This window comes from Felis catus, chromosome D2, assembly GCF_018350175.1.
Source record: "Felis catus isolate Fca126 chromosome D2, F.catus_Fca126_mat1.0, whole genome shotgun sequence".
Taxonomy (NCBI): Eukaryota; Metazoa; Chordata; class Mammalia; order Carnivora; family Felidae; genus Felis; species Felis catus.
Genome location: NC_058378.1, coordinates 86,865,050 through 86,875,854, shown reverse-complemented (window position 1 = coordinate 86,875,854; position 10,805 = coordinate 86,865,050). Strand labels below are relative to the sequence as shown.

The following is a 10,805-nucleotide window of genomic DNA, read 5'->3' as shown; positions in this document are numbered from 1 at the left end:
GAGACACCTGCTGGGACCTCTGCCCCGGGAGGGAACAGAGTGGGGAGCTGGCCTCTGCTCGGCGGCAAGGTGGGGTCCCCTCCTGCATTTAGGGCCCAGCCTGGGAGGCCCCGCCGGAGCCGGCCGGCAGGGTTCCAAGGCCTCTTCCCGGGACCCTGGGAGCAGCACCCTCATCAGGCTGGTCAGCCCAAATTCAGGTCCTCCACAGAACGTGGCCTGACCCGGAAATCGGGTCTCTCGGAGATGGGCGCGAGGCGGAAGGAGACCAGGCCCGGGGCCTGGAGGAGGCAGGAAGGCCCGTCCCCTGGGTCCCCTGCATCAGGGCCGGGAGGGCGTTAAGTCCCTGCTTGTGGTACTTTGTTCCGACAGCCCCCGGAAGCCGTCACAGACCCCTGGCGGACTGGCGTGCAGGCACAGTGTGGGCTCTGTGACCACCCTGTGGGGCCCCCGCACGTGTGGGGCAACGGGCCCAGAGGTGGCGGGCGTGGGCTTGGACCGCACGGCCTGGGTTCAAGTGCCCACTCCCCCCCCCCCCGGTAACGCCCTCAGGACGCCCCCCGGGGCCGCCACGGGCTCGGCTATGCCTCCTCGTGGACTCAGAGCCCCCTGCCCCCTGCCTGGGCCCCTCTGCCTGAGGCTGGGTGCAGTTCCAGGTGGTTTATGGGGTTTCGGCCGAGCAGTGGCCAGCGGCTGGAGTCTGCCGGAGGGAGGTCCCGGGCAGTGGGCCATCCGTGGCCCCGAGCTGTGTGGGAGTGGGCAGCGGGGCCTGTCTGGGTGATGGCGGGGCTCCAACGGCAGCCCCCAAGCCCCCCCCCCCCCCACTGGTCGATGAGGACCCACAGGCCGCACTGACGAATGTCAAGGCCCCGGCGTTCGGAGCAGGCTGGCGAGCCGGGTGGCTGACAGACGCAAAGGTCGCTGCTGATTAATACCGATCTACCAAATGCCATGGGCCGCCAGACACGGGAGCACCCCGGCTCGCAGCTGGTAATGGCTTAGGGATCGTCAGCGGGAGCTCCCGGGAGCCTGGAGAGCACAGAGCGAAGCTCCCCCCAGAAGGTCAGCCCACCGGCCGGCAGACGGCCGAGCGGGGGGTCCCCGTGTCCCCGTGTCCCAGACAGACCTGAGGGTGAGCCCGAGGAGCTCCGCCTGGTCCGTGTCCGCTCTGGGCCTCTGCTGCCCGGCACACGCGCAGCTGGAGACAGACACGAAGCGTGGCGGTTCACGCCCAGCCCCCGGGGCTGCGACAGGGGCCTCATGACAGCCAGAGCCAGGTCACCCCGGAGCCGTGGCGCCCAGTCACCCCCTGCGAGGGAGAGACCAGTACTGGGTCCTCAAGGGGGATGAGGGCGGGCACCCATCAGGGGCGGCCGGGGCCCCGGCACCTTCGTTTGTGTCGGGAGGCAAACGGACGTCAGGGAGGTCAAGAAGCTTCTGCTCACAGATGTCTGCCCTCCCCAGGGCCGCGAGGCCTCCTACCACTCCAGGACGACAAACAGCAAACACACCTGTGCACACGTGCACGCACACACACACACACGTTCACACCCACGTGCACACGTGCATGCACAACCCATTCCCGTGTGAGTACACATATACGCATATGCACACACACAGACCCAAAATAGAACCCACTTGCAATCTGTAAAAATAAATCCTTCCTTCTTTTTTTTTAAATGTTTTTATTTATTTTTGAGAGAGAGACAGAGACAGAGACAGAGTGCGAGCAGGGGAGGTGGGGAGACAGGGAGACACAGAGCCTGAAGCAGGTTCCAGGCTCCCAGCTGTCAGCACAGAGCCCGACGTGGGGCTCGAACCCGCGAACCGCGAGACCATGACCCGAGCCGAAGTCAGATGCTCAACCGACTGAGCCACCCAGGCGCCCCAAATCCTTCATTCTAAAAGTAGAGAAGATAACAAGCAAGTTGAGGATAAGAAGTATATTTTACAAAAATTTCCAAATGGAGAAGTATGTATTTTGAAGTATCTGCTTCGAGCTTTCGTTAAAAATCAAGACTAAAGGCACTGAAGAAACGAGAGGACCAATCAGAGGCCTTCAGTGGAACTTCTGCCTGAGTGTCAGAAATGAAAAGATCGCTCGGCAGAAAGCAAACACAGGAAAGGTCACGGAGGAACCGGAAGTCAACCGGAGGAAAGCGATCTGCTCTAGAAGCCGTGAGGAACACGCACTGAGAGGATCCCAACCAGGGACACTGTGACGAGCGACATCTGGAAAGTGGAAAAAGCTTTCAGTGAGTTTTGAGATCAATTACATGTAGAAATGAGTCTAAAAAATTGCATTTGGTTACAGGTCAGAACTAAACGTCAAAAACAATTCTTCAAAAATCACATAGCATACGGGCGCCCAGGTGGCTCAGTGGGTTAGGCGTCCGACTTCGGATCGGGTCATGATCTCAGGGTTCGTGGGTTCAAGCCCCGCGTCGGGCTCTGTGATGACAGCTCGGAGCCTGGAGCCTGTTTCGGAATCTGTGTCTCCCTCTCTCTCTGACCCTCCCCCTGCTTGTGCTCTGTCTGTCTGTCTCCCTCTCTCTCTCTCAAAATAATAAATAAACATTAAAAATTTTTAAAAATCCCATAGCATAAAAACTATAAGTGAAATAACATATAACACTATTAAAAAAAATCTGTACATCTAAAAGAAAGGGGTGATTTTCCGAGAAAATGGGCTTTTCCAAAATTGTCTCAAGAGGAAAATTAAGAAGTCCAATAGGTGAATAACCCCGGAATGAATTCGAAGCGTTGCACGAGAAGTGGTGTCAGATCCATACAATTTCAGGGTATTTATGGATATTTCAAAATTTTAAGCAACAGATATTTCCAATGTCATATAAATTGATAATTGATTTAAAAAATATGAACATGTTCTCCGGGACACCTGGCTGGCTCAGTCGGTGGAGTGTGTGACTCTTGATCTCAGGGTCATGAGTTCGAGCCCCACGTTGGGCGTTGAGCCTACTTAAGAAAATATATGAAAATCCTCCCACTTAACTTTATGAATCTAGTTTAACCCTGACACTAAAACTTGGCAAAGACAGCATTAAAAGAAGATTTATGGAACAGTCTCAGTTATGAATTCAGACCTAAGAATTCCAAATAAATTTATAGCAAGTTAAATTCAGTCACTGTCTTAATTAACAATACATTGAGTACGTTGGATTTATCCCTCGAAGACAAGGATAAGCTAAAATTATAAAATCTAAGCTGTATCAATAATTTAATCATATCTACAGGTTAAATGAGAAATATAACTCATTAATAAATACCACAAAAGGCATTTGATAATACTTAATATCCATTAACCTTAATTATTTTTTTTGTAGAGAGAAAGAGAGAGCAACAGTGGGGGAGGGGCAGAGAGGAGAGAGAGAGAGAGAGAGGGAGAGAGAATCCCAAGCAGGCTCCACACTCAGCTCAGAGCCCAACGCAGGGTTCCATCTCATGACCCTGGGATCATGACAGGAGTTGAAATCAAGAGTTAGATGCTTAACCAACTGAGCCACCCAGGCACCCCTCCATTAATCTTAATTTAAAAAAAATTAATGTTTATTTATTGTTGAGAGACAAAGACAGACAGGGCATGAGCGGGGCAGGGGCAGAGAGAGAAGGAGACACAGAATCCGAAGGAGGCTCCAGGCTCTGAGCTGTCGGCACAGAGCCCGACACGGGGCTTGAACCCATGAACCCTGAGATCGTGACCTGAGCTAAAGTTGGACACCCAACCGACTGAGCCACCTGGGTGCCCCAACCTTAATTTTAATCAAAGTAAATACACGCTTAATTTTAAGAGTCAGAATTATTTGCCAAGGTTTATAACATAATGCTCTAGTCCCTTAATTCCTCTTAACTTGTAGCAATTTCCTGCTTCCCAGAAGCCACAACTTTCAGCTCTTTTTAAAAAATTCTCCATACTTTGGGGCACCTGGGTGGCGCAGTCGGTTAAGCATCCGACTTCAGCCAGGTCACGATCTCGCGGTCCATGAGTTTGAGCCCCGCGTCAGGCTCTGGGCTGATGGCTCAGAGCCTGGAGCCTGTTTCCGATTCTGTGTCTCCCTCTCTCTCTGCCCCTCCACCGTTCATGCTCTGTCTCTCTCTGTCCCAAAAATAAATAAAAAACGTTGAAAAAAAAATTTTTTTTAATTCTCCATACTTCATACAATTCTAAGTAACATACTTCTCCTATCATTGCTTGATTTTTCAGTTTTAGATATTATCTACTGGCTTCCTTTGGAAGTTTGAAACTCTCTTACATTGCCTCCATCATTATACAGTCCCATGGACTTCTCTCCCCTTTCTCAGTTTTTGTGGGCTATATCACAATTTTTATTAAATCAAAATTATTGTTTGTGTTATTAGATCAGGTTAACGTCATTCAGATCTGAATGAAATGTAATTTGCTTGTATTTCCTTTGTTATGTAACTTTATAGTTTCCCAGAGTTAATAATTGCCTTACTAGTCATTAGCTTGATTTTTCTGCCTAAGGTTTACAGAACTTCTTGAATCCATGGGCTGATGTCTTTCATTTGTTCTGGGAAATTCTAGTCATCATCTTTTTGCACATTGCTTCTGCCCCATTTTCTCTCCTCTCTTTCTTAAACTGTAATTATTAGTGCATTAGAACTTGAGCATGTTCTGGGCGCCCGGGTGGCTCAGTTGGCCAAGCATCCGGCTCTTGATTTCGGCTCAGGTCGTCACGGTTCACGAGTTTGAGCCCAGCGCTGGGCTCTGTGTCGGCGGTGAGGTGCCTGCTTGAGATTCTCTCTGTCCCCCTGTCTCTGTCTCTCTGCCCCTCCCCCACTCACACACTGTGTCTCTCCCTCTCAAAATAAATAAACTTTAAAAACAAAAAAGAGAACTTTTGAGCAAGCTCCACAGGCCTCACATATGTTTCTCTGTTCTTTCCTTACCTGTCTTTTCTCTCTGCGCTGCAGTTTGGGTATTTTCTATGAACCTGGCTTCTGGTTCCTCGATCCTGTATTCTGCGAAGGGTGTTGATAGAGTTACTAGTTTCTGACATTGAACATACGGCTGCAAAATATCCATTTGATCTTTTTCTAATTTAGTTCATGGTTTTTTTAACAAATATTTCAGTTCTCTGGTGAAACTTTCCATCTTTCCTTCAATTTTCTATAATATATTCATCATAGTTATTTGGGAGTCCTTGCCTGCTAACTCTAATACCCAGATCATCTCTGGGTCTACTCCATGGTCTGGTTTCCCTCTTAATTATGGGCCATATTTTCTTGCCTCTTCCCATGTTCGGTTAGCGTTTGCTATATGCTTAACACCGCGCACGACGGAGCCGGCGAGGCCCAGGTAAGACTCTGTTCCGCCCACCCTGTCTTCTAGGTGTCAGGCCCGGCCGGGCTGAAGCCGGGTGGGCTGAGCCACGGTGTGAGCCCCCCCTCGCGGCCTGCAGGCCGAGCCACCCCGAGGCTGTGAGAGGCCTGAAGGCCTTTCCGGTGCAGGCTGACTCCCCAGCCTCTCCTCTCCTGGCTCCCATCTGGTGAATGACTAGGAGTTTCACGTCATCCCGTCACAGGCCCGTACCATCCAGGTCTCAGGGCCGCGGGCCCCGAGCTCTCCAGAGCACGTTTGCCAGTGCGGTAGAAGGGCAGGAGGTCAGACAGTTGGGAGGAGAAGGAGGCTGGGGAGCTGAGTTCTGAGCCTGCCTGCCAGTGCTGGGGCAGGCTCTGTCTCCCTGCAGACAGCTCCCCGCGGGGTCCCTCGGGCCCAGAGGGTCACAGCTGCAGGCCTCCTGGGGTTTGCTTTGAACCCTGCCCGCAGAGGAGTAACCCTAGTACCAGGCCAGGAGAGCACTGGCTGTGCATTCCGAGCGTTCGACCAGCACCGCGGGGATAATTGGTTAATTATTTGGAGGAGAAAATAAAGTTAAATCCCTGGCCAAGCTTCCATATAAATTAATTCCAGATGGATTAGAGTAGTATGAAAAGAAGAGGGAAAAATCACGCTGTAAATACAAGAGGCATATGTAAGTATTGCGCCGAATGGAACTTGATAAGAACTTTCTAGGCACGCACCCGAAGAAGGAAAATCCGACTGGCTTTCAGTGCGTGCCGTTTCCACATCTACGTATATGTAAGTGTCTTCACTAACTTAAAAGCCAAGTGACAAGCAGGAAAACACATTGGCAACAGAGGGAGATCTCCAAAACTGATGTAAAAAAAATGGAGAGTGGGGGACTAGGACGCAACCGTTTCAATAAAATAAATCCCATGTCTCCGTGAGCCAGGTGCCCCTAGACATCAGAGGCGAAACGAAAGGCAGGTGGGTTTTACCCGGCACCCAGCTGCACCCCCGTCCCTGCCCCAGGTGAGCCATCTCCTTCCAGGGGGCGCCCCTCAGACCTGGTTTTGATTCTTGGCCCCACCTGCACCCTGGGATTTTCCCTTCAGACCTGAAAGGCCCATTAACATATTTTCCTAACAAATAGATAGTTTCCCCTGGAGACAAAGCGTGCAGCCCACAGGCCGGGGGGGGGGGGGGGGGGGGGGGGGGGGGGGGCTGAAAGGGAACCCCAGGAAGCAGGAGGCGGGGCTCACACCCTGCGTAGCCGCCCTCCCCATCCCCCTCTCCCCGCCCTGGGTGGGAAGTCCCTGACCCAGCCCGCCTCCCCCGACCGCCCTCTCCACCCGCCTCTGCAACTGCAGGGGTCCTGTTTTGCCTCAGGACTCCTCCTCAGGGTGTGAGCATCAAGGGGACAGGGACTCTGTATGAGCCCGGGGCGGGGCATGAACGAACCTGGGGCCAGGACGACAGGATGCGGCTACAAGGCCACCCGGTTCCCTCTGGCTCTGGACGTGTGGGTGACTCTGGCTTCCTTCTGTTTTACAGCCGTTCTACAGCAGTGACACAGGTATTGTTGAGGTAGGCAGCACACGCTGGTAAGAGAAAGTGCCCACTGAGCCCACTGAGCAGACACCCAGCCAGAGCGGCGGCCGAGGGGCCCCTGTGTGGGGCAGGGAGGGGACCTGACGCGGGGCTTGAGCCACAGAACAGGACCTGGCCGGGCTCCTCCTGGCCAAGGGGCCATAAACACCCGCTGGTCCAGAAGTGTCCAGGTGCCCAGAGGGCAGGGCCAGTGCCCAGCTCTGCCAGAGCTTCCGGGCTGTGACGCTGCCCGGGCACAGCCCTGCCTGCCCCGGACGCGCCCAGCCCTCGCCCAGGGGTCAGGAGGAGACGCCGCGCTGGGCAGCGTGAGGGCCAGCGGGCCCAGGGAGACTCCCCAGGGCTGGTGCTGCTGCCGCCGTGGGAACCTGGGAATCCAACCCTCGGCCAGGCCGCCCCTCCGGCCGGAGCCGCTCTTGTCAGATGGAGCTCCTGGCTCCCTCCCTCGGCCTGACTCACCGGGAAGCCAGAGCGGGCCACTGTCACATCACCTGTGCCCGCACACCTCTGTTTACCCAGCCCCAGAAGGGGCGATGACCCCATGTGAAGACAAGGGGCCTGCCGGCTGCCCCAGGTCACCCTCCCAGGGCGGAGCGGGCCGGGCCCCGGCGGCCGCGTCACCGCCCGAGACTTGGGACCCAGGGGGCTGGGACCGGGCCAGGGACAGCCATGGCAAGGCAGGTGTGTCCACCGGGCCGCTGGGAGCCGCCGGGAATGAGGTGTTGTGTAACCTCCCCTTCCTCTCTGGGCTTTTCGATTTAATTGCGAGTGTATTTCCAGCAGCGGAATCTGGGCCACGGTGACGCGAGCGGATCTGAGGGGAGGGACCAAGGCCAGGGGTCTCTCCCTCCACAGTTGTCCCCGAGCTCCTCCAAACTCTGCCTGGCGGGGTGCTCGGTGTGGGGGGACACTGAAAGCCTGCCTCCTGCAGAACACATCTGGGTGCAAAGCTGAGAAGCAGCTAGCCTGCAGACCCTCCTGCCCTCTGGGCCAAACCTCCTTCTTCCAGAACCTTCCTTCACTAGAAAGTGGTCGGGGCTGGGTGCTGTGGTGACCGCCCATGGCCTGGATCTCCAGGGTGTCACCTGCTGTGTGCTCTGCCCTGTCCCTGCCTGCAGGTGGCCCCCACCTCAGCTGTAGATGCCACAGGAACCTGGCCAGCGGTGGCTCATCCCTCCCACATCCCGGCCTTTCACAGCAGCCATGTGTCCTCGGGCAGGGCTGACCTCTCCTGGCCTCAGTGTCCCCAAGTACAACAAGAGGGACCGCCCAGGGCCCGGCCCTACCCGTGTGGGTGCGCTCCGAGGACCAGGGACCAACCCACCACACGGGGCTCACAGTGGACCCTGCATCCACCCCTGGGCGGAGCTGGTAGGGGGACTTGTGGCCTTGACCTACAGGCTGACCGCAAATCGAGCGCTGCCCCTGCTGGCCCTCCCGGCCGGGAGGGGGGCCCTCTTTCCCGGGGGGGCACTTCCAAGTGGACCGGACACTCGGCTGTCCCGAGTGTGGGCAGGTAGCTGGGGCCCAGCTCGGGGAGGGATGAGCCCCAGCAGGGCCCTCGGAAGGCGGCTTCCTCCCGGATCCCGAGCCAGGATGGGGCGGGGCCTTCCAGGACTCTCTACCGCCCCAGGCAGATCCTGTCCCGGAAGCCGGCTGAGCCCCCAGCCCCTCGGACCCTAGAAGCGCCTGCTGCCTCTGCTTACACTCAGCTCGCGGCACTGGCCTCTCTTCTGGGCGGGACTGAGGCAGCTGGCAGCCAGGAGTAGGTGAAGGGCAGGCTTTGGGGGTGGCCCGTCACTGGGCCAGGCCACCAGTGACATTTTTAGAAAGGATTTGGTATTTGTTATTTCCAAAAAGGCATCCAAGTGGTCTCTGCGGGAAAGAGCAGCACCTTGGCCTCCTTCCGTGTACTTTACGGCTTAGCGCTGTTCTTATTTTGAATTACACAGCGGCGGGGGTGGGGGCACCCCAATCCTCCCCGGGCCTTGGTCACAGCCCTGCATGGAGCCCAGGAGGGACTTGGAGACCCAGGCCCCAGGCAGGGGCTGCTGAGCGCCCAAGTCAGGCAGCTCCACGTCGGGGTAGGCCCGGCAGCGAGGCAGCCCAGCAGACCATGACCCCCGACCTGGCTGGTGGCCCCTGACCCAGCGACGTCTGTGGGCGGCTCTTGTGGGCATGTCTGCCGGGGCCACTGCCCGCGTGCTCCTGGGCCGGCCTGGCACCACGTCACGGTCAGGACGGTGCCCGGTGCTCCTAGCCAGCGGCTCAGCTCCTCCCCGCTCCGGGGGCCGGTGGGTGGGGCCCGGCTTGGCCTGCAGGGCGGCCTGGAAGCTTCCGGGTTGGGTTGGGACAGGCCTGACTCCGTGGAGTCCAGCCAGAGAAGAAAACCAGATGGGCTTGTTAGGAGCTGGCCCAGCTTCGGGCGGCCGGGCACTGCTCTGGGGGGAAGAAGTGCCACCGTCCTGCCCCTGGGAGGCCCGGGGCCCGGGCAGGTCCTGGTGGGGACACCCCCGGCATGCCGGCCCCTCTGCTGCCTGGAGGAGGCGTCCCCATAAATTCCAGGCCCCGGGACAAGAGTGACCTTGTCCGAAGCAGAGACCCGGGGTCCAGCGGGACCAGCAGGGCAGATAACCCCCTCGGGGCCTCAGTTTCCCTTCACCTCAGCCTGGCCCTGGCACCCCGCCCAGGGGTCGGCCTTCGCCAAGAGCCGTGTCTGCCTGGTGGCTGGGCCTGCACACCCACGGGCAGAACAGACAGCACACAGGATCCCTGGAATGCTGGAGAAGAAGGCCTTCCCTCAGGCTTGGCCTGGCCCCCTCTGGACGCCGCGGCCAGGCTTGGACACAAGCTGGTGTCGCCGCAGCCAGAAAACATGAGGCTCTGGCACAGCGAGACAGGCGGCCCTTCCAGGGAGTGTGGGCAGGGCTCCTGGTGAGGCTGCCGGGGGTGGACAGGCGCACCGGGGATGCTGGCCTCGGGAGCCATCGGGCCGGCCAGGAGGGCCTGCGGGGGGCAGGAGCTCAGCTACGGGGGCTCAGGCAGCCTCAGGTCAAGGCCCCAGACCGGGTTGGAATCCAGCACTGCTGTTTAAGGCGGGGTGACCTTGGCCTCAGTTCCCCGTCTGGGATATGGACACAATAGATGTCCCTAGAGATTTGGTGCAAGCTGGTGACAGGGGGTGCTGGTGACCTTCTATGGGGACCCAGTGCCCCTTCCTCAGCCCCAGCCCCATGCCCCTGCTGGCTTCTCAGGGAGATGGCTGGGTGTGCGGATGTGGATAGGGCCCGTTTCCTGCCAGGCCCGCAGCCGACCCCCTGACCGCCGGTCATCTCCATAGCTTCGCACTGACCACCTGCCTTGTGTCCGGGCCGTGCTGGGAGCCAAGGACAACCCTGCCCTCAGGGAGCACAGAGGCCATCGGACGGGAGAGGCCCAGAGGAGACAAATAAGGAGGTTGGGAAACTGGCCTCAGTTGGGGGTACAGGGAAGGGCGTCCGGAGCACAGATTTCCCCTGGGTCTTTGCGCAGGCCCCTGGGCATTGTTGGCTGCCACATCGACCTCGTGGTGCACAGGGCTGAAAGGGTCCTTCTTGGGTCCCGTTTACAGGCAAGGACGCTGAGGCCCAAGGGACGAGGCCTCTGCCAAGACTGTGAATGAAGAGCTGGGGCCTGGACCCGAGGCTTTGTCCTGCGGCCCCCAGGACAGCCTCCCCAGCCCGGCCCACCCCCTAGCCCTATCTTCCTTGGCTGAAGGCCCACCTGCCTCCCCATCAGCCCTGTCCCCAAGATTGGGGGAGGCGGTTCTCAGGGGACTATCCCGTTCCCTGGTGCTCATGCTGATGCCGGGTGACATGACATCACAATCCCAAAGCCC

The 10,805-nt window shown here is 57.6% G+C and overlaps 1 long non-coding RNA gene across 1 annotated transcript; it reads right to left on the bottom strand.

Moving 5' to 3' along the window:
- Positions 1 to 1,795: 1,795 nt before the first annotated feature.
- LOC123380965 lies at positions 1,796 to 7,477 on the bottom strand. Its single transcript, XR_006587456.1, has 4 exons — positions 7,388 to 7,477; positions 6,782 to 6,921; positions 4,927 to 4,998; positions 1,796 to 2,229 (listed from the first exon to the last, which is right to left on the bottom strand). It is a non-coding gene; the product is annotated as an uncharacterized LOC123380965 (long non-coding RNA).
- Positions 7,478 to 10,805: the final 3,328 nt, after the last annotated feature.